Source organism: Eleutherodactylus coqui, chromosome 4, assembly GCF_035609145.1.
Source record: "Eleutherodactylus coqui strain aEleCoq1 chromosome 4, aEleCoq1.hap1, whole genome shotgun sequence".
NCBI lineage: Eukaryota > Metazoa > Chordata > Amphibia > Anura > Eleutherodactylidae > Eleutherodactylus > Eleutherodactylus coqui.
This window is the reverse complement of record NC_089840.1, coordinates 267,247,770-267,274,861: the sequence shown is the minus strand read 5'-3', so window position 1 is coordinate 267,274,861 and position 27,092 is coordinate 267,247,770. Positions and strand designations below refer to the sequence as shown.

The 27,092-nt window shown below is 43.6% G+C and overlaps 2 protein-coding genes across 2 annotated transcripts in view; both read right to left on the bottom strand.

Moving 5' to 3' along the window:
* Nucleotides 1–27,092, bottom strand: part of TAPBPL (TAP binding protein like) — a 351,854-nt gene that overhangs the window by 108,513 nt on the left and 216,249 nt on the right. The window lies entirely within an intron of this gene.
* LTBR (lymphotoxin beta receptor) overlaps nucleotides 1–27,092 on the bottom strand; it is a 49,661-nt gene that overhangs the window by 22,027 nt on the left and 542 nt on the right. The gene's annotated exons all lie outside the window — the stretch shown is intronic.

Below are 27,092 nucleotides of genomic sequence, written 5' to 3'. Positions count from 1 at the left end.
TTGCTGCAGCTCTGGAGGTTAAAGGAGGTCCAACCTGCTACTAGATGGGGGTCTCTAATAAAGTGGCCATTCTAGTGAGACTAAGTAGTGGCAACATTTTACAAAGTTAGGTATTTCTCACTCAAAGTCCCACCCGAATCATAACCAAGAACCTCAGCGTTCGGGTGCGGCAGAATGACAAAAATCATCACTTCTTATGAAATTCATGGGTAAGGAAGATGAAGGAAAATGACCGCATGTAGAATAAGCTCGTTCACCACGTGGCGCCTGGAGAATGGGAAGTGAGCGATACACTGTTTAACCCCTTAGTGACGCTGCCTATTTTGGCCATGAGGACACAACGGTTTTTGAGGGGATTTTTATCTCCACTTTTCAAAAGTCATAACTTTTTAAATTTTCCGTTGACACGGCCGTACGAGGGCCGGCTCATGGCACGACGAGCGGTAGTTGTTTTTGGTACATATAACGTATTGTAAAACTTTTAATAATCTTTTTTGGAGGGCAGGGGGAAAAAACACCTCCGTTCTTAATAGTGTTAATCATACAGCATAATTGACAGGATACATTTTTTTCTGCAGGTTTGTTGGATTACAATGATACCAAACTGTTTTCTCAGATTTTTGCACTTTTGCACAAAAAAAATTGGGGGGGGGGGGGGGGATTTTGCTTCAACTTTTTGTACAGGTCATTACGCATACCAAATATGTGATTTTTTGTTTCATTTTTTTTATACAAAGAGAGGAAAGTATGCAAAAAAAAGGCGTTTTTAAAAAATATTTCTTATGTCCCTGGAGGGGACTTGAACCAAGAAGGTTCTAATCACTATGATAATGCATTGCACAATAGCGATCACAGACCATGGCAGGCCCGGACGCCATTGTCTGGTGTCTGAATGCCATGGCAATCCATCAGCCCTCTGCTGTTAACCCGCGGCATGTAAGCTGTAAACAGCGGGGATCAGTCCTCTCACCAATCACTATCAGTCACAGCTGACCCCCACTGTGGGATGACGCAAGCTCACTTCTAAGCCCGTGCCATGTACAGGACATAAGTTTACGTCCTGTAGCTTTAACTACCACCCTGGTGGGACGTAAGCGTATGTCCTTTGGCATTGGGGGATTAAAAGGGCCCATCAGAATCAACAGCTGGAGAGCCACAGGTTGTTCACCATGCCCTAAAATAGTTAACAAAATTGTCCCTGCCAGGAGTGACTACTGGAGGAGGAGCCGAATCATAGCAAGACCTTGTAATAAACATAATGGATTCCAGTTAATGAGAAATACCCGACTGTATGTATCAAGCCTTTATATAATGCACCTATGAGAATCCAAAAACCACTTATACCCTACAGCTGCCAAAGACAAAGCTACATGGCAACTTTGCCACAATGCAGGCTACAGGGTTAAGAATCACTCTACCGCCCTGCAACCTCACAATGTAATTAAGGTCAGTGTGGTGTCGTTGTGGCTCGCAAGTTGGATGGTAAGTAATTCAGTGTTTTTGGATTTGTCTGTTTTGTGGCCAAACGTGCCGTGCAGCCCTCACCTAATCCTACTACATAACTCAGTACACTGCGGCAAGAGTAGTCCAAAGGACCGGGGAACTCTGATCACTGACTGGACTACTAACTAAAATATAACTTTATTAGGTACAATAAAAAATGGAACTTTTGAACGAACAAACATAAATTGCGGAATATTCATCAGAGATAAAGAATTGTGAATAACCCAAGAGGTAAAAATACCTTTGGTACCTCAAGGTCATCTAATCTGAGTCACATGAATCACTGATGAAAGAAGTGATAAATAGAATCAGGCGTCCCATCTAGATAATTGTAGGGGGCGCTGTATCTTATTATTTCACTAGTTGCTGCCACAACGGGTCCTAAGATAGGTAAATGGAAAAACACTATTCTCAAGCTCAGATGGTCCTTATTACTAATCCCAACGCGTTTCGCTCGAGGTGAGCTCCTCAGGGGCTAGGATGACCTCCAATATTAATATGTACACACATGCACTAGTGGCTAGTGTCTGACACATACAAGGGGAAATGACTTCATTGTCCCCTGATGAGGAGTATGGAAGGACCTCGGGGTAGTGAAGATGCAATTTGCTGCAATGCTGAAAATTGTCACATGCGCAGTCTTTCTCCACCACAGCTGTGAACCCCCATGCGCATATGTATAGTAGTTATATTCTTGTATATAGGAGGCAGTATTATAGTAGTTATATGCTTGTACATAGGGGGCAGTATTATAGTAGTTATATTCTTATACATAGGAGCAGTATTATAGTAGTTATATTCTTGTACATAGGAGGCAGTATTATAGTAGTTATATTCTTATACATAGGTGCAATATTATAGTAGTTATATTCTTGTTGATAAGAGGCAGTATTATAGTAGTTATATTCTTGTACATAGGAGGCAGTATTATAGTAGTTATATTCTTGTACATAGGGGGCAGTACTATAGTAGTTATATTCTTATACATAGGAGCAGTATTATAGTAGTTATATTCTTGTTGATAAGAGGCAGTATTATAGTAGTTATATTCTTGTACATAGCAGGCAGTATTATAGTAGTAATATTCTTGTACATAGGGGGCAGTATTGTAGTAGTTATATTCTTGTACATAGGAGCCAGTATTATAGTAGTAATATTCTTGTACATAGGGGGCAGTATTATAGTAGTTATATTCTTGTACATAGGGGGCAGTACTATAGTCGTTATATTCTTGTACATAGGGGGCAGTATTATAGTAGTTATATTCGTGTACATAGGGGGCAGTATTATAGTAGTTATATTCTTGTACATAGGGGGAAGTATTATAGTAGTTATATTCTTGTACATAGGGGGCAGTATTATAGTAGTTATATTCTTGTACATAGGGGGTAGTATTATAGTAGTTATATTCTTGTATATAGGAGGCAGTATTATAGTAGTTATATTCTGGTACATAGGGGGCAGTTTTATCGTAGTTATATTCTTGTACATAGAGGGCAGTATTATAATAGTTATATTCTTGCACATAGGGGCAGTATTATAGTAGTTATATTCTTGTACATAGGGGGCAGTTTTATCGTAGTTATATTCTTGTACATAGGGGGCAGTATTATAGTAGTCATATTCTTGTACATAGGAGCAGTATTATCGTAGTTATATTCTTGTACATAGGGGCAGTTTTATCGTAGTTATATTCTTGTACATAGGGGGCAGTATTATAGTAGTTATATTCTTGTACATAGGAGCAGTATTATCGTAGTTATATTCTTGTACATAGGATCAGTATTATAGTAGTTATATTCTTGTACATAGGGGGCAGTATTATAGTAGTTATATTCTTGTACATAGGGGGCAGTATTATAGTAGTTATATTCTTGTACATAGGGGGCAGTATTATAGTAGTTATATTCTTGTACATAGGGGGCAGTATTATAGTAGTTATATTCTTGTACATAGGAGCAGTATTATAGTAGTTATATTCTTGTACATAGAGGCAGTATTATAGTAGTTATATTCTTGTACATAGGGACAGTATTATAGTAGTTATATTCTTGTACATAGGGGGCAGTATTATAGTAGTTATATTCTTGTACATAGGAGGGCAGTATTATAGTAGTAATATTCTTGTACATAGGAGCAGTATTATCGTAGTTATATTCTTGTACATAGGAGCAGTATTATAGTAGTTATATTCTTGTACATAGGAGGGCAGTATTATAGTAGTTATATTCTTGTACATAGGGGGCAGTATTATAGTAGTTATATTCTTGTACATAGGAGCAGTATAATATAAGTTATATTCTTGTACATAGGGGGCAGTGTTATCGTAGTTATATTCTTGTACATAGGGGGCAATATTATAGTAGTTATATTCTTGTACATAGGGAGCAGTATTATAGTAGTTATATTCTTGTAGTTAGGAGGCAGTATTATAGTAGTTATATTCTTGTAGTTAGGAGGCAGTATTATATTAGTTACAGTCTTCTACATAGGACCAGTATTAGTGCTGATTTTAATTCCCTTCTCATATCAATTACATTACTCGATAGGAGGCAACAGTAAGAACAGGAAAATAACACTTTGAGGCATAAATAGGATAAGAATTGTGTTCTTTATCCTGATTAGTGACAATTACAGTGAAGAGCCATTATGGAGCCACTTCATGCATCAGACAGGAAGACGCTCTGTGTTACTGTAACTAATAAGTGGCTAAAAGGAGAACGGCTGGAAGAAAATTAGTGCCTTCTTTGTTTCTTGAGATGTTATGCCTTGCAGGTAGAATCCAAAACTATGAAAATTATGGACACACTTTGGCCTTTTTGCTGGGATTTTATGCGAAACTGCAGCACAAAAATTGGGCTTAGACGAAATGCAGTGCCACATGGTCACCATTGAGATGAACGGTCATCCACGTAACACATGGACAGCTTGATTTCCCCAGAGTGAATGGCACTTCTCACTCATTGAGGCAATCCGGAGCCTTAACTGGGAATAAAGATATAGGTTATCCTTATAAGACAATATGATTGGTAAAAACATCTTTTCCCGATAACTCTCATCCCAGCTGCTTAACCCTTTAGATGTCAATACCAACAGTGACACATAGCTGAAATCACAGAGGTTGGCTCCAGTGCCAATGTGTTGCCATAGCAAGCCTTCCATATCTATTTGCCTAAGGTAGGGACCTATAGCTTGCCAACCAGTGTAACACAGACAGACATACTGCAATACAAAAGTATTCAGCAAAATTACATAAGTGACCACAGGATGGCACCTTCAAGTTACCTAATGACTCTCTAAATGCCATTATGCAAAAACGAGAAAAATTGCAACATCCTTAATGGTCCTAATGGACTGTGTCTTCAAAGGGTCAAATATGGCCTCAGTGTTGTTGTAATACAATACCTGTTGGATGGACCAATGCCAATGGTGGAAAAGTTCTAAAGCATACTACTAAGCAGTTACTTTAGTGTGTCATTGATAGCAGGTGCATTGTGACACTCCCCATATAGTGTTGACAATGCGCTGCGCCCATCTGTGGCGGCTTGGCGTCATTTAGTATTGCTGCCAGGACAACCAGAAAAAACGGCTACTATAAAAATGAAAGTTTTGTAGCCCTGATCTTGACATGCATTATTGACTTATACGACCCCCCATCCCCGTACTCTGGGCAAAGTTCTATAGTTTGCAGATACATATCGTGTATTGGTTTGCAAATGCATTATATTACTCATTTTAGCTACATCCTGCATTATACTCCAGAGCTGCACTCACTGTTCTGCTGGTGGAGTCACTGTGTACATACATTACTTATCCTGTACTGATCCTGAGTTACATCCTGTATTATACTCCAGAGCTGTACTCACTATTCTGCTGGTGGAGTCACTGTGTTCATATATTACTTATCCTGTACTGATGCTGAGTTACATCCTGTATTATACTCCAGAGCTGCACTTACTATTCTGCTGGTGGAGTCACTGTGTACATACATTACTTATGCTGTACTGATCCTGAGTTACATCCTGTATTATACTCCAGAGCTGCACTCACTATTCTGCTGGTGGAGTCACTGTGTTCATACATTACTTATCCTGTACTGATGCTGAGTTACATCCTGTATTATACTCCAGAGCTGCACTTACTATTCTGCTGGTGGAGTCACTGTGTACATACATTACTTATGCTGTACTGATCCTGAGTTACATCCTGTATTATACCCCAGAGCTGCACTCACTATTCTGCTGGAGTCACTGTATACATACATTACTTATCCTGTATTATACTCCAGAGCTGCACTCACTATTCTGCTGGTGGAGTCACTGTGTACATACATTACTTATCCTGTACTGATCCTGAGTTACATCCTGTATTATACCCCAGAGCTGCACTCACTATTCTGCTGGAGTCACTGTATACATACATTACTTATCCTGTATTATACTCCAGAGCTGCACTCACTATTCTGCTAGTGGAGTCACTGTGTACATATATTACTTATCCTGTACTGATCCTGAGTTACATCCTGTATTATACTCCAGAGCTGCACTCACTATTCTACTGGTGGAGTCACTGTGTACATACATTACTTATCTTGTACTGATCCTGAGTTACATCCTATATTATACTCCGGAGCTGCATGCGAAATGTTGCTCAGACGTGCTCATATGCTTACAACTACCCCGATGCAGCCACATGAGCGACACCCACTTTAAAGCCACAGCCTAAGTAATTAATCGTTCTAGCGAGTGATCTGATTACACTTCTCCTTTGTTTCCTTAACAGGAAATGTTCCAGCAGCGGTGGTGATAAATGTTTACAGTGATCTGCGCTCAGCAATGTCGTTCCTTCTTGGCGGCACACAACGTCCATCTGACCCTCTCACTCACATCCTGAGCAACTTTTTAGTTTTAAAGTTACAGATTTATTTTAGATGTTTCCAGAATCATTTCTTCTTTAAAATCTTATAAAACCAGTATAATGTATGAGAGACACATGAACTTAGTATCCTATATTTACATAGTGATTGGTTTAAGCGGGTGTGCCCTAATTAACAAATAATGAGATGGGTGCGGTTTACTGGCAGAATGCCTGTGGTCGTGAGCCGAATCAAAAACTGCTGTTGTTTTTGAATGTGTTATTTTTATTTTATTTCACCCAAAAACCATGTGTGGACTGTAACTCTGTATCCCACCTCTCCCTTCCTCTCCACTTCTAATATCACTGCAGGCTTCTATACGGGGTCCATTAATTCAGAACATATTTTTTTATATCCCTGGTTCCATTGAGTAAAGGGCAGGCACAGCTCTAAGGGCTCATTCACATGGGCGTCTATCACCCGGGTATTGTGTGGGTATTATTCACGCACGTAATACGTGGTGCTAAAAGCCCATTGATTTCTACTGGTCCACTCACACCAGTGTTTTTTTCACATATGCAAAAAAATCAACACCTCCTATTTTGGTGTGTAATACAGTGACTCCCGAGACCTGGAGACAGTACGGTATGGACTGGGCAGAATGGGTGTCCATAGTGAGCGGCGGTGCCAGGTTGGAAGTCACTTTAGAATATTTGCGGGGACTAGGGGTATTGGGTTTGGTGGCCCAGCGGCCGTTGTTGTGGGTAGCCTCCAATTATTGGGTTGGGCGGCTGTCATAAAATTTTTTTGTTATGTAAGCATTAAAGCGGTGGAAGAAGGCTCACGTATCGATGAAGGCCCATTGCCTAGTATCATAACCTCATTGGAGGTTTGCACGTCCCCTTTTTAGGCGTTGATACTCCCTACTAGTTTTGGCCTTGCCTTTTTTGGCGCACTTTGTATGAGTGAATTAATCCCCCCTTCCCTGTTGCGTCCCAGTGGTTTGGGCTTCAACAAGGTGCTGTGTGCTAATGAGGCACTGCAGTTACGCATCCGGTGACTGAGGTTTTTGGCAAGGGGGTATGGATCCGGCTTTATTCTGTTCTGGACACAGCCTTTTCTGATCTACTTACCTCCGCTTTCTTATTCCTGTGGCAAACAGGGTCTCATTTCCTAGATTATGAAAATGGTTGCCCTCTGACAAAATTTTTGTTTCAAGCGTTTTTTTGGCAGTGCCTTTGCTACAGAGGGGTAAATGCGAACAAACTTGGGACACGCTGCTTTCGCATAGGTGCAGCCCAGAAGGGTCTCGCTGAGTCATAGGTGATGCGGATTGGTCAATGGTGCTCTGAAGTATTTTTTGGGCCGCTCAACAAGCTGAATGCCTTCTGGAAGGTAGACGCCTCGGGTTCCGTGATGTTGACGTGTTACGGAGGGACATTCCAGGTCTCCGCTGGTCTCAAGTTCTGCTGGTGGTGGTGTATATTAGCCGGGAACAGCACACGGTACAGTAATTTAGGTAATCCACGCGAGTGGGAATGAGTTATGCGTCATGCGGTTGGCCGAGATTCAAACCCTATGCGCTTAGAATTTAACTGCTTCGCTAGTTTCTACAACAAATTAGGGTGCCTTTGAGAAGGCCAGGTGGACTACTAACTCGCCTGTCCAGATTTATCCGTTCTAGAATGGGTGTTGGAGTACATCATCAGCAGTAGGAAGGAAACAATTTCCGTCTAATGAGAGCTGATGGGGTTCATTTGAACGATATCAGCCTAGAAACTTTCCTTTCAGGTCTCCAAGATGGTATTGAACAGGGCATGTTCCTCTTGGGTGGGGTAGGAGCTCCTCCTTGGTGGTTTTGGCATGAAGAAGATGGGCTTAGAAGGCGGACCTACCCATAGAACATCATTCGGCTGGCATTTCACTTCCAATATGTTGTATATGTTTCCTGTAACTGTTTAATAAATGTTTGATTGTTATTAATTATAGTCAACCTGATTTGAAAAGCTGTGACCAACCCCCATCCCAACAAATAGTCACTTTGATATCATCTTTTGGTTGTGTCATTAGTTTTATAGGGGTTTTAACAAATGCCAGATGACAAATTTGTTGGTGGGTTTTTAAGTTGTTGCATTCCATCAGTCATATGTAAATTAGATGAGAGCCAATCAATGGGTCCCTTACAAGTGAGTGCTCTTGGGCCTTCTTCAATAAAGGGGATTCTTCGTGACTAAAATATTGATGACCTACCCTCAGGAGAGGTCATCAATATCAGACCAGTGGTTGATCTGCTGTTTGAAAAGATTCTGGCGTTCAGGTGAGCTCTGCGGCTTCTTCACTGTAGATCAAGCACAGTGCCATATAGTTCATAGTGGCTGTGCCTGGTATTGTAGCTTGATCTCTTTCACTTGAATAGGACTATACTGCTCTTAGGCCATTTGACTGAAGGATTGCCATGTCAACTGAACAACGACATCAAGGTCTGCCATGACCCATGATCACTACTAATAGAATAGCTAATATTGCTTAAAAAACTAGTAATAAAAAAACCTTTTTTGCGCACTTTCCCCTCTTTGTTTATAATTTTTAAAAAAAGATAAAAACCCACATATTTTGGTATGAATGCATCCATAATGACCTGTACAATAACGTAAACACACCATTTATCCTGCATGGCACCAAACTATTTTGCTTCCACAGAATGTAATAAAAGTGATTTTAAAAAGTATATAATTCAACATGGCAGTAAAAACTACAACTCGTCACAAAAAAACAAGCCTTCACAGAGCTTTGTTCATTGATTGTAGCGATGCATAAAAAATAACAATTTCCCAAAAAAGGGGTTTTTATTGTGCAAAACTGGTAAAACCTGAAAAACATGATTTTGGTATTGTGGTAATCGTATCAACCCGCAGAAAAAAAAGATCATGTCATGTATGCTGCATGATTAAGGGCGCCCACCCACTGGCGTTTGCGATTTTCGCGGCGTTTTTTGCCGCGTTTTCGCGGCGTTTTCGCGGCTTTTCCATTAATTTCCATTGACTTTCATGGGTGCATTAGGAGAAAAATAAGGACACATATGCAACTGACAGTTCCTATGTTAAAAAACGCAACGCAACGCAAAAAAAAACGCCAGTGGACAGGAGTACATTCAATTCTAATTGCTCTTGAGAAAAAACGCAAAACGCAAAGAAAAAAAAAAATCGCCAGTGGGTGGGCGCCCTAAAGCAGTAAAAAGAAACAACACAAGGGCAGAATTGATGGTTTTTTTAAGTTAATAAAAGTTATACAATACATTATATGTACCCAAAAAACAATAAAAACTACAGTTTGCCACACGAAAAACAAGTCTTCATAAATAAAAAAGTTATGGCTTTTGAAAATTGAAGATGAAAATCCCCCAAAATAGTGGCTAGGGGCAGAGAGGGGGCGGGAGCTCAGTGCACTGCTCCTGGCTCTTTCAGCCTCCTTCCCCTGCAGAGAGGGACACCATATAACGGCCGGCGTGAAAACCCGGCTGATATACGGTCGTCTGAATAAGCCCTCAGAATCAAAATAGGCCACTAAGGTTTTAAAGGGGTTGCCCAGCTGCAAACTATGGCTGGGCCTATCTGCAGGATCGGCCATCAATAAACGATTGATGGTGCCCCGCGGCCCAGGACTCACGCCCATCAGTCGTCTTCCAGGTGCACTCATGCACTCTTGACCGGCTACTGGTTTAGGACCATTAATGTGCCAACAGATGTCCTTTAACCCTTTACAATCCAATTTTGGATTTATAGTTTCCTAGGGGGTTTTCTCTTTCTGCCATTATACAATAGCCATCTGCTGGCTAGAGCCAGTACTGCAGTATGTGACATGCCAGAGAGGTCCCCGGCAACAAAACGGCCAATAATGTACAGTAAGAATACCCTGCCGGACGTCTTCCGACATCGGAGCTGTACAGCCTTCAATCAAAAAGTTGGAAGACGTCAGGCAGTGAATTGGAAAAGGTTAAAGCCTAGGAACCTTAGGTTTTAGTTTTAATTTCACGCCTTAAGAAAAAGGCACGTAGTAGTACAAATCAAGGGAACACCGTGTCAGCCGCAGCATAAACATGCAATTGAAAAACTCCCATATCAAGAAGTGAAATGTCATGTGCAGCGTGGGAGGAAAAATATTCCCTCTGCCCCTCAACTTCCTTGTTGAGAACTACACAACTGTGATTTCAGAAGTGATGTCAATGCGGGGATAAGTGAAACCTCAGCTGGCCGCTCATGCCGGGAATTGGATCCAGACCCTAAATGCATCCAGACTTCCATGGCTGCATACATCAAAGTGTCAGCTTGGCTGATTATGGAGTTTACAGTCTTACGCAATCACTGTATATGGAAGGCCAGCAGCTCTTTAAAATTTGCATTGTAACTCTTTGGCATCAACTTCTCGGTTTGCGGTCGTTGGGTTGAGCGTGTGCAGCTGGCACAGGTTGGCTGGGCAATATTGCATTACACAATGGTGCTCCTGCAAGTTGGAGCTCTGTAGGTTGCAACAGATCAGGCGAATTGGTATTAGCCAAACACGCAGTTGAGTTGCATTATTACGACTACTTCCTACTTTGACTTTGGCAGTGCCCATGGAGGAAGTGACGTGTGGTGGTCTGGCTTAAGGGGTATATAAGGTGTGCGATAGGGCCAAGTATAGCGGTATTTCTCGAACAGCTGTGTTTGTGAACTGTTTGGGGCTGCTGCGGTGAAAGTGTACCCTTAGTGGACAAATGGCACCATTGGGAATGACCGACGTGGAAACTGTTTAAGACCAAGTGCCCTTGATGTAAGAGTTGAACGTTGGCTACGAAGTTCCTCAAGGACCAACCAATACGCTACAGCAGAGCAGCTCACCATGAGAATGAATCAGGGGGCTACAAGACATGTCTACAGCAGTTCAGTGAGCCCTACTGTGTATTAGACCACCGCTGATTGGCAAAGGTTTGCCTTCTCCAATGAGTCTGGTTTTCTGCTTCATCGAACAGATGGACGTTGGCGTGTCAGGCGAGAAATGCGAGAGAACAAACACCCTGCAGCCATTGCTGGAAGAACATAAGCCGGTGGCGGCAGTGTTGTGGTCTGGGGAGGTTTTTTGTGCATTCTCTGGGCCGCTCTTCCATGTGGAAGGCACTCTGAACCAATCTGGTTATGAGTCTATCCTTGCAGATCACGTACACCCATACATTCTGATTGTCTTCCATGGGGCAGATGGGATCTTCCAGCAAGACAATGCAACATGTCACATGGTTGGAAATGTCTAACAAAGGTGGGAAGAGCACGACCAAGACTTCCAAGTACTTCCCTGGACTCCTAATTCCACAGACTTGAACCTAATTGAGCATCTGTGGGACCACCTCGATCATTGTGTATGTCTATGGATCCTCCCCCACGCACCCTCCAGCAACTGTGGGATGCACTGCAGTCAGCATGGCTCCAGCTACCTGGGGTCACTTCAACAGTAAAGCCACAGAGGGGGCATTTATAACCAAGTGGGGCCACAAAGGGGTAACTATGCAAAAGTGAGGCTGCAGAGGGGGCACTATAATTTATTTGGATCACATAGAGGGCAATCCAAGTAAGGCTACAGAGAAAGCACTATAATTTAGTGGGGGTCACAAAAGGGGGAACTATATTTGGAGCCACTGAAGGGGCACTATAGCTTAGTGAGGTCACAGAGACGGCACTATAACAAAGTGGGGCCACAGAGAGGGTACCATAACTAAGTGGGGCTACAGAGAGGTTGCTGTAACTAATTAGGTTAGTTATTATAGTTTATTGCAGCCACAAAGAAGGTACAGAGTAGGCACTATAACTTATTGGGGCCACAGAAAGAATACTATAACTGATGCCAAAGAGAGAAAATTAAAAATTATAGCCGCACAAGAGGCACTATAACTTAGAGGAGCCACAGATAGGGCACTACTACTAAGTGCGGCCACAGATAGGCAATGCACAGCCCTGTTCCTGGTAAGCAATGTGACACGGCTCTCTCAATTAGCTGGTCAGAGGGGGTTAGAGAAATCGGACCCCAGTAGTCTGAGATATCCAACATCTGGAAGAGCCTTTTATTCCTTTATTAACTGTTGTTTTTATTGCATCGTTATCTACAGTCGGCACTTTATAACTTTTGTCGGGGTTATAAATGATAATCATTTGTTTATGCAGTTCCAGGGAATGTCAGTGTGACTCCGAAAACACGCACAATCTGTGACCAAAGCCCCACCTGAACCGCAGGACAGGATCGCTATGAGACACGCTTTCACTTTCTCTTCCCTATCGGTTTCTTGCAGAATCAGTATGGCAGAAGGACCTCTTTGATCCCTCCAGCCCCAGGAATCACCTCTGCACCCCTTATAGCTACACCATTAAGCTTTGGCTGGGCCCTATGGGTCTAACTGTGTCAGACAATTGAGTTCCTACAGGATCTTTGGGTCCTGAACTTCTTTACAGTCTGGAAGCAGTACCGATATATTGCATTATTTACTCTGACCTAACTGTCGTGATTTGCATTTGAACATACACTGAATGGCCCCTTTATTAGAGCCCCAGCCCTCTCAAAGTTGGCGCGTCTCTGTATGCAAACTATCCCCTGACCCCGGAGGGCAACATAACATCACATGACAAGTTTTCCGTTGATCAGTTTCAGTGTGAATCCACATTAGATGGGAAAATCCAGTAATCTGAGCGACTTCCAAGGAGGCTTGGTCAACGAGGCTAGACTAGCCAAGCCTGGGATGTCACTGCGGCGAGTATACAGAGAATGGCATGATTGAGAAAAAACATCCAGACAAAGGGGATGCTGTGGATGTAAATAACTCATCACTGAAAGGGGTCACAGGAGGATGTCAGGAATTGTTCTGACCAACAGTCAAGAGCAGACAAATACTCTGGTGCTCCAACTAATGTGTCTGAATGCATAACTCGATGTTCCTTAGCATGGATGGGCTATAACAACAGACCACCAGTTCCAGCGCCATTGAGAAACAGAAAGACAAAACTCCAGAGGGGCAAAAGAGTGCAAAAATTGTATCACTGAGCAACGGAAAAAGATCGCCTGGTCAGATGGATCCAGATATCTGTTGCACCGTGCTGATGAGGTTAGAATTTGGCACAAGCAGCATGAATTGATGACCCCTTCCTGTCAGTTGATCAGAACATGTCAGCACCTCCGTTTAAGCTGCAGCTTCCTGTCCGCAGGGGCCGATATTCCTGCAGAAGGGTTTCATCATCTAGTAGAACCTACCCCATGATAAATTGCTGCTCTGAATGCCAAAAGAGGGACAAGGCACTATTAGATGGGGGCTCTAATAAAGTGGTCATTTAGTGTCCTACATATTCTTACTGCATGTAACGTATGAATATGTCTGTGGATGCTTTCTTTATGACTTTGCTCAAAATAGAAAGTTCCAGATGCAAGTTGTGGTTATTCCCCTGGGGTATTCCACTCTTGCCTTTCTCCAGAAGTGGTTGAGTCCTGTGTATACTGCACTCTCTATACTGCGGACAGCAGAAGGGTACCGGTACTCAGGGGTCTACATGGGGGAGCGATTGGCCATAGCAAAGATCAAGAAGGTGCTGCAATCAAACAAGCTTCTTCTCTGCAGGTGTCAAGGAGACCTTGAGTGCTTTCTCTAAACTAGTGAACAATGTGATTCTTAATAGTGAGTAGAATACATGTAGCAATGCAGACTACGAGACATCTGAATGACCAATATATAGGACAGAACAGTCTAGAAAACCACAAGCAATGCAGAGCTCAAGACAGCAACCAAAGTACAATATAAATTACATTCTAATAATCCACATACAATGCAGAGCGCATTCTACTGAGCGGTATGCAATACAGAACACGCTCTAACAGACAATGTACAATGCATTCTAATGGACAGGATACAACGCAGAGCACATTCTAATGGACGGGATACACCACAGAGCACATTCTAATGGACGGGATACACCACAGAGCACATTCTAATGGACGGGATACACCACAGAGCACATTCTAATGGACGGGATACACCACAGAGCACATTCTAATGGACGGGATACACCACAGAGCACATTCTAATGGACAGGATACACCACAGAGCACATTCTAATGGACAAGATACACCACAGAGCACATTCTAATGGACGGGATACACCACAGAGCACATTCTAATGGACAGGATACACCACAGAGCACATTCTAATGGACAGGATACACCACAGAGCACATTCTAATGGACAGGATACACCACAGAGCACATTCTAATGGACAGGATACACCACAGAGCACATTCTAATGGACAGGATACACCACAGAGCACATTCTAATGGACGGGATACACCGCAGAGCACATTCTAATGGACAGGATACAACACATAGCACATTGTAATGGACAGGTTACAATGCAGAACACACTCTAACAGACAATGTAGAATGCATTCTAATGGACAGAATACAACGCAGAACACGCTCTAATAGACAATGTACAATGTGGAATGCATTCTAATGGACAGGATACAATGCAGAACACATTCTAATGGACAGGATACAACGCAGAACACATTCTAATGGACAGGATACAACGCAGAACACGCTCTAACAGACAATATAGAATGTAGGATGCATTCCAATGGACAGGATACACCACAGAGCGCATTCTAATGGACGGGATACAATGCAGAACGCATTCTAATGGACGGGATACAACACATAGCGCATTCTAATGGACGGGATACAATGCAGAGCGCATTCTAATGGACGGGATACAACGCAGAGCGCATTCTAATGGACAGGATACAATGCGGAGCGCATTCTAATGGGCGGGATACAACACAGAGCGCATTCTAATGGACGGGATACAACACAGAGCACATTCTAATGGACGGGATACAACATAGAGCGCATTCTATTGGGCAGAATACAACAGAAAGCGCATTCTTATGGACGGGATACACCACAGAGCGCATTCTAATGGACAGGATACACAACAGAGCGCATTATAATGGACGGGATACAACACAGAGCGCATTCTATTGGACAGGATACACCGCAGAGTGCATTCTAATGGACGGGATACACCGCAGAGTGCATTCCAATGGACATAATACAACACAGAGCGCATTCTAATGGACAGGATACAACACAGAGCGCATGCTAATGGATGCAATACAATGAAGAGCTCATTCTACTCAACGAAGAACAACAAAAGCACACTCATACAAGAAAATTGGTTCTAATAATGTACAACCTCATCATCTGTAGATATTTTACAACATACTAGATAATTGGTTTAGAATGCACAATAAATCTGGGCAGCACCGACATCTCCAGTAATTGTGTATGAAAATTTATTGTGGGGTTGATTACAAGATGCAAAAAAAGATGAATAAATTTCATATCTACAGCCTGGTGCAATTCAAGTATTTACGGGATTTCACAAAACTATTACGCCCAGTGATTACATTCACAATGCATGACTGGGTCATGGGCAAAACCAAGAGACCTAGACCCTCCCAGATTACCTATGCAACGCCCTTCGCTTTATTGCTACTTCAAGGTCACTGGTCTAATGTTGTGATCTTCATGAGACATTGGCAGAGCGGTTTGGTTAGTATACTCCCTGGCACCCAGCACAGTATGTCTTTAGGAGCCAAAAAAGTGACAACTATTCTGAGCACCATTATGTGACAGGTTGTCACTTCCCTCCTGTCACAGAGCAAACAGGAAGTCCTGCCCACCCAAGTTAGGAGAACTTGTCCGTGTCGTAAAGCATTGTGGTTCTTCATCACCAAGAAAGAGGAATTTAAGAGAATGATTTGGATGAATTGATCAACTCAGCATCTCACGGTTACATCAACTTGTGGGTAGTGACGCAGAAGTGTAGTCAGGATCACTGGTGTAACAAATGTCAAAAGCGTTGGGTGCTAGTAGAGGCGCAAACAAGCAAGGTGGTCTTGGCTAAGAATTTCAGTCATTTGTAGCGCCTCTCTGTCCTCAACCCTTTTAATGAGACACCCCTGTAAGTTCCAATATGTAACAACTACCTTAATACTCGACTACATACCGGTAGCTTTATTTGGGATGCAACCATAGAGGTCAGAGTTTAGCCAGTCATGTCGTATTGATCTCTCCAAGTGGCAGTCAAGGCCAAAGACAACCTTAGTGATGTTTGACCAGTGCAATCACAACCTACTGAAGTTTTCCAGTTCAGCCACCGATCTGCTTATTCCTGAGGATCCTCTTCATTCTTCCAAGGTCACTGTCACGTTCCGGTACTGGATTGGAGTTTTGGGTGGCAGCCAGCAAGGACGGGCAACATGGTCAGGCAAGCCGGGGGTTGGTACATGGAGAGCGTGATGCAGTATAGAGGGTTCGTAGTCAGGAGCAAATCAGTGGTCAGTGCACGAGGAACAATCTTCTTATAAGGGAGTAGGTAGAGGTAAGAGCTGGTTTAAAGGCTAAAGGCTCAGAGCACAATAAAAACTCGCTAAGGGAGTGGCAGGGCCAGGCTTTAATAGCATGTTCAATAGCAAACAGGGTGGAGCCAAAACAGGAACTGGATCAGGAGCAAGAAACAAGGCGAAGGTTCAGCGGGGGAGCTGTCCAGAAAGCTGGATAGCTCAATGGGGAGAGACATTGTCCAGAACACAGGTGTTCCCAGGTTCGAGTCTTGACAGTCGCAGACTACCGTCACTACTTGATGCATTGGTAGTCAGATACTGGCTAGCACTAGCCAGTCAAAGCAGCATGTAATACCCTAGACTACCAATGCACCACCAGGGTACGGTGTGTATCAGGTAGTCATGGCCATGTTGGAAGAATGAAGAGGGGCCCAGAAAGAAGCAGATCAGTGGCCTAATTGGAAGAAGGGAAGATGGCAGATAATATCACTCCTCCCCTCCAATTCCTGGACAAATTTTGTCCATAGGACCGGAAAGGTGCTTTCATATTAAACGATTTTCCGTGCAAATTCTAATGACAACCTATCTTCATTATAGGTCATGCATAGTTAATCGCCGGGGATTAGCTGATCGTCCAGCCCACTGTCAATGTAGCAGGGCCAGAGTCGTCATTGGAGTTGGAGCAGGAAGACTCCTAGGAGGCTTCACTCCCCTTGAAGTGTTTGCGAGCTGAAGCCTACTAGTATACTTCTGGCATTTCCGCCTCCAACACCGGGGTTAGACGCAGAGATGTTGATTTCAACAGTAGTGAAGCCGCTTTGGAGACTTCTTGCTCTGACCTCGATAATGACCCCAGCCCCGCTAGAATGACAGTGCAAAAGAAACCCGCCTTTCGATATTGCTAGAGTCTATTTCAATAAGGATGCGCTACTATTTACAGACGTTAGTCACCGAGACATGATTTATCGTAAGTAATCATCATTAAAGGCTTTGTACAGTTTTGCAACCGCAGTTTGTGATGGATCGATTGCATCTGAGATGCTGAGAGGAGGAAGCAGAGTCCTGATTAAAGATCTCCTTTCATTTTCAGCAGGACATGACGGACATGGCTGCAGATCAGCCCGCACGAAGGGTCGGTATATGACTATGGAGTCACGGGCATGCTACCAAACTGAAAAAAGCAGCAAGTCAATGGCAGATGACATTTCACTTTGACTATTTAAAGGAAATGCAAATCCAAGTGCCAGGATAAGTGCCACCTCAGTCCTCACAAGGTCCTTCAGGCCCGCAGATGGCATTCTAATGGACTCCAAGCTTAGATCTACGGCACATTTCAGATGAATGGGTACAAACACAAAAATCTACTCCACAAGTCTATAGTCATAGCTACCGGAGTGACTGGTATGACTACAGAGATTGTGGCAACATCCAGACCCTAGAGTCATAGCCGGCTTGTGAAACATGCAGAACCCTCCTTAGGTCTGCCTGACCAGATTATCTCCTTCCTCTGCACGGCAGTATCTTGCAGAGCTACATGAATCAGCCTTCTGCTAGCTCTGTTTCCTCCCTCCCGATGTTCTGAGGCGCTGCTGTTAGCCTATTGATGCCCCGCAACACAATTGCTTAGTTCTGCCACTACATTTATTTTATAAGGTTGGTCCTGGGGCTGTATTTATGTTATGAGCTTGGTTCTGGTATTGTATCTATGTAGTGAGCTTGGTCCTGGTGCTGTATGTGTGCGATGAGCTTGATTCTGGTATAGTGTTTATGCACCCGGATGTTTTGGTGTGGATATGCTGTCATCTTGCTGCTTTCTGCAGAGCAAGTAATCAGTGCAAGGCAGATTGCCAATCAGTGTAATACATTTTTTTGTTATCATGGGAAGGGAGTGGGGGAATTCTTCACAGGGTGTCATGTAATCTAAGGTCAGCACTACCTGGAGTAAGGGAGCCCAAAAGATCTTACTGTGGTATATGAGGCTTTAGTACTATGACCCCCGGTTCTGTATTGTACGGGTACATTTCTGCTTTGTTAATTAAAGCAACCAGAGGTCCACATTCTGCATTGCATAACAATAATGCTGGTTGTCCATTGAAAAGCACATTTTCCACTGTATAGCCAAATGATATTGAGAACCCACACTAGACCCAAATTTTGCATAATTGACCTCTTACCTGATCTGCATTATAAATGACCCCTAATGATATAAGCTGTGTACTATAGGCCACCAGAAACCAGACTTCTGCACTGAATGGACACCAGACACTGTGGTTTAGCATTAACCATCAGAGATCAACATCCTGCATTGCACAAACCACCAAATATCTCAGTTCTGTATGGTGTGTATACAATGTAGACCCATTGTCAGACCAATCCCTCCCATAGACGGAGATTACAATATGGAATGAAGCGTTCTCTGTGTTCTAGTAACATTGATGTAAGTGATTACAATATCAGAGCAAAAGGATCATTTATTATGGAAAACTGACCCCTTGTAGGGAGGCTCTAGTACCCTGTTGTACCGCCTCTAGCTCGGATACACACTGTGATACGGGCGGGCATGGAGGTTCTAGTACCCTGCTGTACCACCTCTAGCTTGGATACAAGATGTGATACGACTGGCATGGAGGGTCTAGTACCCTATTGTACCTTCTCTAGCTCGGATACACACTGTGATACGGGCGGGCATGGAGGTTCTAGTACCCTGTTGTACCACCTCTATCTTGGATATAAAATGTGGTATAGGTGGGCATGGAGGCTCTAGTAGCCTGTTGTACCGCCTCTAGCTTGGATACAAGATGTGATACAGGCAGGAATGGCGGCTCTAGTTTCCTGTTGTACCGCCTCTAGCTTGGATACAAGATGTGATACGGACGGGCATGAAGGCTCTAGTACCCTGTTGTACCGCCTCTAGCTTGGATACAAGATGTGATAAGGGTGGGGATGGAGGCTCTAGTATCCTGTTGTACCGCCTCTAGCTTGGATACAAGATGTGATACGACCGGCATGGAGGCTCTAATACTCTGTTGTACTACCTCTAGCTTGGATAAAAGATGTGATAAGGGTGGGGATGGAGGCTCTAGTATCCTGTTGTACTGCCTCTAGCTTGGATACAAGATGTGATATGGGCGGGCATGGAGGCTCTAGTACCCTGTTGTACATCCTCTAGCTTGGATACAAGATGTGATACGGGCGGGCATGGAGGCTCTAGTACCCTGTTGTACCACCTCTATCTTGGATATAAAATGTGGTACTGTTGGGCATGGAGGCTCTAGTACCCTGTTGTACCGCCTCTAGCTTGGATACAAAATGTGATACAGGCAGGCATGGCAGCTCTAGTACCCTGTTGTACCGCCTCTAGCTTGGCTACAAGATGTGATACGGACGGGCATGAAGGCTCTAGTACCCTGTTGTACCACCTCTAGCTTGGATGCAATATGTGATACAGACGAGCATGGAGGCTCTAGTATCCTGTTGTACCATCATCTAGCTCGGATACAAGATGTGATACGGGTGGACAGGGAGGCTCTAGTACCCTGTTGTACCACCTCTAGCTTGTATACAAGATGTGATACGACCGGCATGGAGGGTCTAGTACCCTATTGTACCTTCTCTAGCTCGGATACACACTGTCTTACGGGCGGGCATGGAGGTTCTAGTACCCTGTTGTACCACCTCTATCTTGGATATAAAATGTGGTATAGGTGGGCATGGAGGCTCTAGTAGCCTGTTGTACCGCCTCTAGCTTGGATATAAAATGTGATACAGGCAGGAATGGCGGCTCTAGTTTCCTGTTGTACCGCCTCTAGCTTGGCTACAAGATGTGATACGGACGGGCATGAAGGCTCTAGTACCCTGTTGTACCACCTCTAGCTTGGATGCAATATGTGATACGGACGAGCATGGAGGCTCTAGTATCCTGTTGTACCATCATCTAGCTCGGATACAAGATGTGATACGGGTGGACAGGGAGGCTCTAGTACCCTGTTGTACCACCTCTAGCTTGTATACAAGATGTGATACGACCGGCATGGAGGGTCTAGTACCCTATTGTACCTTCTCTAGCTCGGATACACACTGTGATACGGGCGGGCATGGAGGTTCTAGTACCCTGTTGTACCACCTCTATCTTGGATATAAAATGTAGTATAGGTGGGCATGGAGGCTCTAGTAGCCTGTTGTACCGCCTCTAGCTTGGATACAAGATGTGATACTGGTGGGCATGGAGGCTCTAGTAGCCTGTTGTACCGCCTCTAGCTTGGATACAAGATGTGATACAGGCAGGAATGGCGGCTCTAGTTTTCTGTTGTACCGCCTCTAGCTTGGATACAAGATGTGATACGGACGAGCATGAAGGCTCTAGTACCCTGTTGTACCGCCTCTAGCTTGGATACAAGATGTGATATGGGCGGAGAGGAGGGCTCTAGTACCCTGTTGTACCACCTTTAGCTTGGATACAAGATGTGATATGGGCAGGCATTGAGGCTCTAGTACCCTGTTGTACAGTCTCTAGTTTGGATACAAGATGTGATACAGGTGGGCATGGAGGCTCTAGTACCCTGTTGTACCACCTCCAGCTTGGATAGAAGATGTTATACGGGAAGGCATGGAGGCTCTAGTACCCTGTTGTACTGCGTCTAGCTTGGATACAAGATGTGATACAGGCAGGCATGGAGGCATACAGGTTTTGAACAGTATCCTTCGGAATATCGCTGCACACTATGATCAGAGGCCACAGCATCATATCACCAAACTCCTGGGATCACGGCGCCCAGATATGACCACTGATGCCAGGAGTGCAGACAGTGATGCTGCAACTCTTATTGGCGGCATTGGTCATGTATTTCCGCTGGCCGACTACCCATTAGTTTTCACCGATACTGGTGGCAACTGTCAGCTGGGTCCCGGGGCTCCAGGAAAGTTGAATATACGCTTGTTTTTTATGTTAAGCAGGGCCCAGCTGGGGGACAGCATTTTGTTCTACTGTCAAAACCCCTTTAACTGGTTCTGTACAATTCTCTACCTGTTATCTGCATAGCATTTGACACTTTATGTGGCCCTGAATCAGGATCAAGACGTCCCATCATCAACTCCTATGGCATACCCGACCAGTTCATTAACATTATTTGCATACTCTGTGCCAACTCTAGTTGCCACGTTCGAACCAGTAGAGGAGCTACGGATTCCTTCAACATCAACACAGATTTCTGAGAAGGATGTATCTTTTCTTCAACCCAGTGCTCGTCCACGTATAGTTGGCATTGTGGGATGTAACGGTTTACTGATTGGACTTTGTGCATGATTCAGCTCTCCTCTCACCATGTGCATCTGGCACATAGAAAGTGACCAAATGTATCAACCTGCGACTTGATGTTTTCCAACAGTGATGCCTTCATCCCCTGTGTAACTCCTTCCCGCCCCAGGACATAAAAAATGTAAAAAAAAAAAAAAAAAAATTTAAAAAAAAAAATCACATTAAGAAAAAAAAACGAAACTTTTTTTGCTAAGTTTCCTGTTAGTCCAAAAAAAAAATCTAAATTTAAAAACCCATGTTTTGTATTGTGACCATCCATTACCACCCGTAGAATAAATTGAACACACTTATTATCCCGCATGGCAGGATAATTCAAACACTGTTTAAAAAAAAAATCTAAAAAACAGAGCCAAAATGCTTCTTTTGTTCATTTTTCTTCCCTCGAAATGCAATAAAAGTAATAAAAAAAGATGTATGTACCCCAAAATGGTACCAATAAAGAGTACAGCTTGTCACACAAAGAACAAGCCCTCGCAGAGCCCCATAGACAGAAAAATAAAATGATGGGACTTTGAATGCAGCGTGCAAAAAAAAAAATGAAAAAAAAAAATCTGAAAAAGAAGGGGTTTTATGTGCAGAAGTAGAAAACATAATAATTTTGGTGTTGTAATAATGCCCACCCGCCAAAAAATGTTATCATGTCATTTGCGCTGTATAATTAATGCTATAGAAATAAAACACAATGGCAGAAGTTATGTTTTTTCTTTCTGCCCTCCAAAAAAAAAGTTTTAACAAAAGTTTTACAATACATTAGAAGTACCTAAAAAATGGTACCAATAAAAGCTACAGCTCAAGAAACAAAAAAAAATACCACAAAAGCCCTCATACGGCTGGGGGGGGGGGGGGCTTTTGAAAAGCAGAGATGAAAATTTCCCCCAAAAAATCATTAGGTCCAAAATAGGCTGCGTCACTAAGGGGTTAATTTCACTAATCATGATCGGGTTACCAATAAGAAATCTAGCGCCACCCTAGTAGGTGGCCACTCCAATCCTGATTCACCAAAGGCCAACCCTGTGTAGCTGGCCTCAGTCTACGCCTCTCGGAGACAAGACTGCCAAGAATCACTAACTTGTGGAATCCAAAAAATGGGAAGCGCCGATGGGAAAGGCAGAAGATACATTCATAGAGGATTTGCGCAATGGCGACCTTTTATGGGAGGATGACGAAACTGCTGGCTTTGATCGCTAACGACGGCAATCTTTAATCACTTGATGCACCGAAAGGTGTGGTAGGACCCAAGTCTAAAGCACTGTCAGGCGCACACGCACCCAACAGGGACTACCGCCTGATACTAGAAATTATGTTCAAAGGTGAGGCGCAGGAGGGCTGTGTAAGTGATGTAGCAGAGTTGACTATGTGCTGCGGTGGGTATACATTGTGACAATGTGTAATAGGACAGATCTAACATAGATGCAGATCACTGTGAACAAACTCAACTCTGCTACACCTGACAAATCTCAGCTCTGCTCCATGAACTATGTTGAAGGCTCTACTGACATGTCAGGACGTATATCTGGAACCGCAGAGGGCAAACAAAGATATTGAAACTCTCTGGTTTCCCATTCATGTGTGATCGCGTTGTGTCATCCGGTAACATAGGATTAACCCTTCATGTAGAAGTGAGAACTTGGCTTGGTGTTGTATCCCCCCCCCCCTCCTCCCCTCATACATAGAGGCATGTACAGATACTAGGTACGTTGACCTCTATCCTATACAGCTGCAGCAGAGCTGAGTCTGTCATTTGAAAGATCCTACTGTATTATAACAATGCATTTCTCTGGAGATCACTAAGAACTGCACAGTGAAATTACAGTTTTATCACATGGCGCCTCTGCAGAGAAAATAACAAAGTCAGCTCTGCTATATCCAGAGGGAGTCAATCTAACGTGACATTGCTGTGTGTTAGTTGTAACATTATATGAGCCTTCATGGTGCAGCTCATCTGAAGGCTGCCAGGAGGGCAGGCAGTGGTGTGTACCCGTAGAGTTTAGTGACAAACAAAGCACAACCGTCCTCCTAGACGTAAGCCGTAAGCCGCAGCTGCAATCCCTCCAGGTCTAAGCTCCAGTGACCTACCCCCTGTATCTAACAGCAGACACAGTCATGCACTCCAGCTATAGTCCCTATATATCTACCCTCCAGCTATAGTCCCCATATATCTACCCTCCAGCTATAGTCCCCATATGTCTACCACCAGCTATAGTCCGCATATATCTACCCTCCAGCTATAGTCCGCATATATCTACCCTCCAGCTATAGTCCCCATATATCTACCCTCCAGCTATAGTCCTCCATATATCTACCCTCCAGCTATAGTCCTCCATATATCTACCCTCCAGCTATAGTCCCCATATATCTACCCTCCAGCTATAGTCCCCATATGTCTACCCTCCAGCTATAGTCCGCATATATCTACCCTCCAGCTATAGTCCGCATATATCTACCCTCCAGCTATAGTCCCCATATATCTACCCTCCAGCTATAGTCCTCCATATATCTACCCTCCAGCTATAGTCCTCCATATATCTACCCTCCAGCTATAGTCCTCCATATATCTACCCTCCAGCTATAGTCCTCCATATATCTACCCTCCAGCTATAGTCCTCCATATATCTACCCTCCAGCTATAGTCCTCCATATATCTACCCTCCAGCTATAGTCCTCCATATATCTACCCTCCAGCTATAGTCCTCCATATATCTACCCTCCAGCTATAGTCCTCCATATATCTACCCTCCAGCTATAGTCCTCCATATATCTACCCTCCAGCTATAGTCCTCCATATATCTACCCTCCAGCTATAGTCCTCCATATATCTACCCTCCAGCTATAGTCCTCCATATATCTACCCTCCAGCTATAGTCCTCCATATATCTACCCTCCAGCTATAGTCCTCCATATATCTACCCTCCAGCTATAGTCCTCCATATATCTACCCTCCAGCTATAGTCCTCCATATATCTACCCTCCAGCTATAGTCCTCCATATATCTACCCTCCAGCTATAGTCCTCCATATATCTACCCTCCAGCTATAGTCCTCCATATATCTACCCTCCAGCTATAGTCCTCCATATATCTACCCTCCAGCTATAGTCCTCCATATATCTACCCTCCAGCTATAGTCCTCCATATATCTACCCTCCAGCTATAGTCCTCCATATATCTAGCCTCCAGCTATAGTCCTCCATATATCTAGCCTCCAGCTATAGTCCTCCATATATCTAGCCTCCAGCTATAGTCCTCCATATATCTACCCTCCAGCTATTGTCCTCCATATAGCTATCCTCCAGCTATAGTCCCCATATATCTAACCTCCAGCTATAGTCCCCATATATCTACCCTCCAGCTTTAGTCTTCCATATATCCAACCTCCAGCTATAGTCCTCCATATATCTACCCTTCAGTTATAGCCTCCTATATCTAAGCTCTGACCTAAGTCCCTTTATATCTACCCTTGAGCTATGATCTCCATATATCTAACCTCCAGCTATAGTCTTCCATATATCTAATCTCCAGCTATTGTCCTCCATATATCTACCCTCCTGCTATAGTCTTCCTTTGTCTAGACTCACGCTATAGTCCTCCATATATCTAACCTCCAGCTATAGTCCCCATATATCTAACCTACAGCTATAGTCCTCCATATTTATAACCTCCAGCTCTAGTCCCCATATATCTAACCTCCAGCTATAGTCCTCCATATATCTACCCTCCAGCTATTGTCCTCCATATATCTATCCTCTAACTATAGTTCTCCATATATCTACCCTCCCGCTATAGTCTTCATTTGTCTAGCCTCCAGCTATAGTCTTCATTTGTCTAGCCTCCCGCTATAGTCTTCATTTGTCTAGCCTCCCGCTATAGTCTTCATTTGTCTAGCCTCCCGCTATAGTCTTCATTTGTCTAGCCTCCCGCTATAGTCTTCATTTGTCTAGCCTCCCGCTATAGTCTTCATTTGTCTAGCCTCCCGCTATAGTCTTCATTTGTCTAGCCTCCCGCTATAGTCTTCATTTGTCTAGCCTCCCGCTATAGTCCCCATATATCTAACTTTCAGCTATAGTCCTCCATATTTATAACCTCCAGCTCTAGTCCCCATATATCTACCCTCCAGCTATAGTCCTCCATATATATAACCTCCAGCTATAGTCCCCATATATCTACCCTCCAGCTATAGTCCTCATATATCTAACCTCCAGCTATAGCCCCCATATATCTAACCTCCAGCTATAGCCCCCATATATCTACCCTCCAGCTATAGTCCTCCATATATCTACCCTCCAGCTATAGTCCTCCATATATCTACCCTCCAGCTATAGTCCTCCATATATCTACCCTCCAGCTATAGTCCTCCATATATCTACCCTCCAGCTATAGTCCTCCATATATCTACCCTCCAGCTATAGTCCTCCATATATCTACCCTCCAGCTATAGTCCTCCATATATCTACCCTCCAGCTATAGTCCTCCATATATCTAACCTCCAGCTATTGTCCTCCATATATCTAACCTCCAGCTATAGTCCTCCATATATCTAACCTCCAGCTATAGTCCTCCATATATCTAACCTCCAGCTATTGTCCTCCATATATCTAACCTCCAGCTATAGTCCTACATATATATAATCTCCAGTTATTGTCCTCCATATATCTACCCTCCAGTTTATTGTCCTCCATATATCTAACCTCCAGCTATAGTCCTCCATATATCTACCCTCCAGCTATAGTCCTCCATATATCTAACCTCCAGCTATAGTCCTCCATATATCTAACCTCCAGCTATAGTCCTCCATATATCTAACCTCCAGTTATTGTCCTCCATATATCTAACCTCCAGCTATAGTCCTCCATATATCTACCCTCCAGTTATAGCCCTCTAAATCAAACTTCCAGCTTTAATCTACTATATATACCTTCCATCCACAGTCCCCCTATATCTAACCTGCAGCACCACCCCCAAAGTCTGCGCTCCAGTATGTCCCCCCCCCCCCCCATGTGACCTCCAATACCT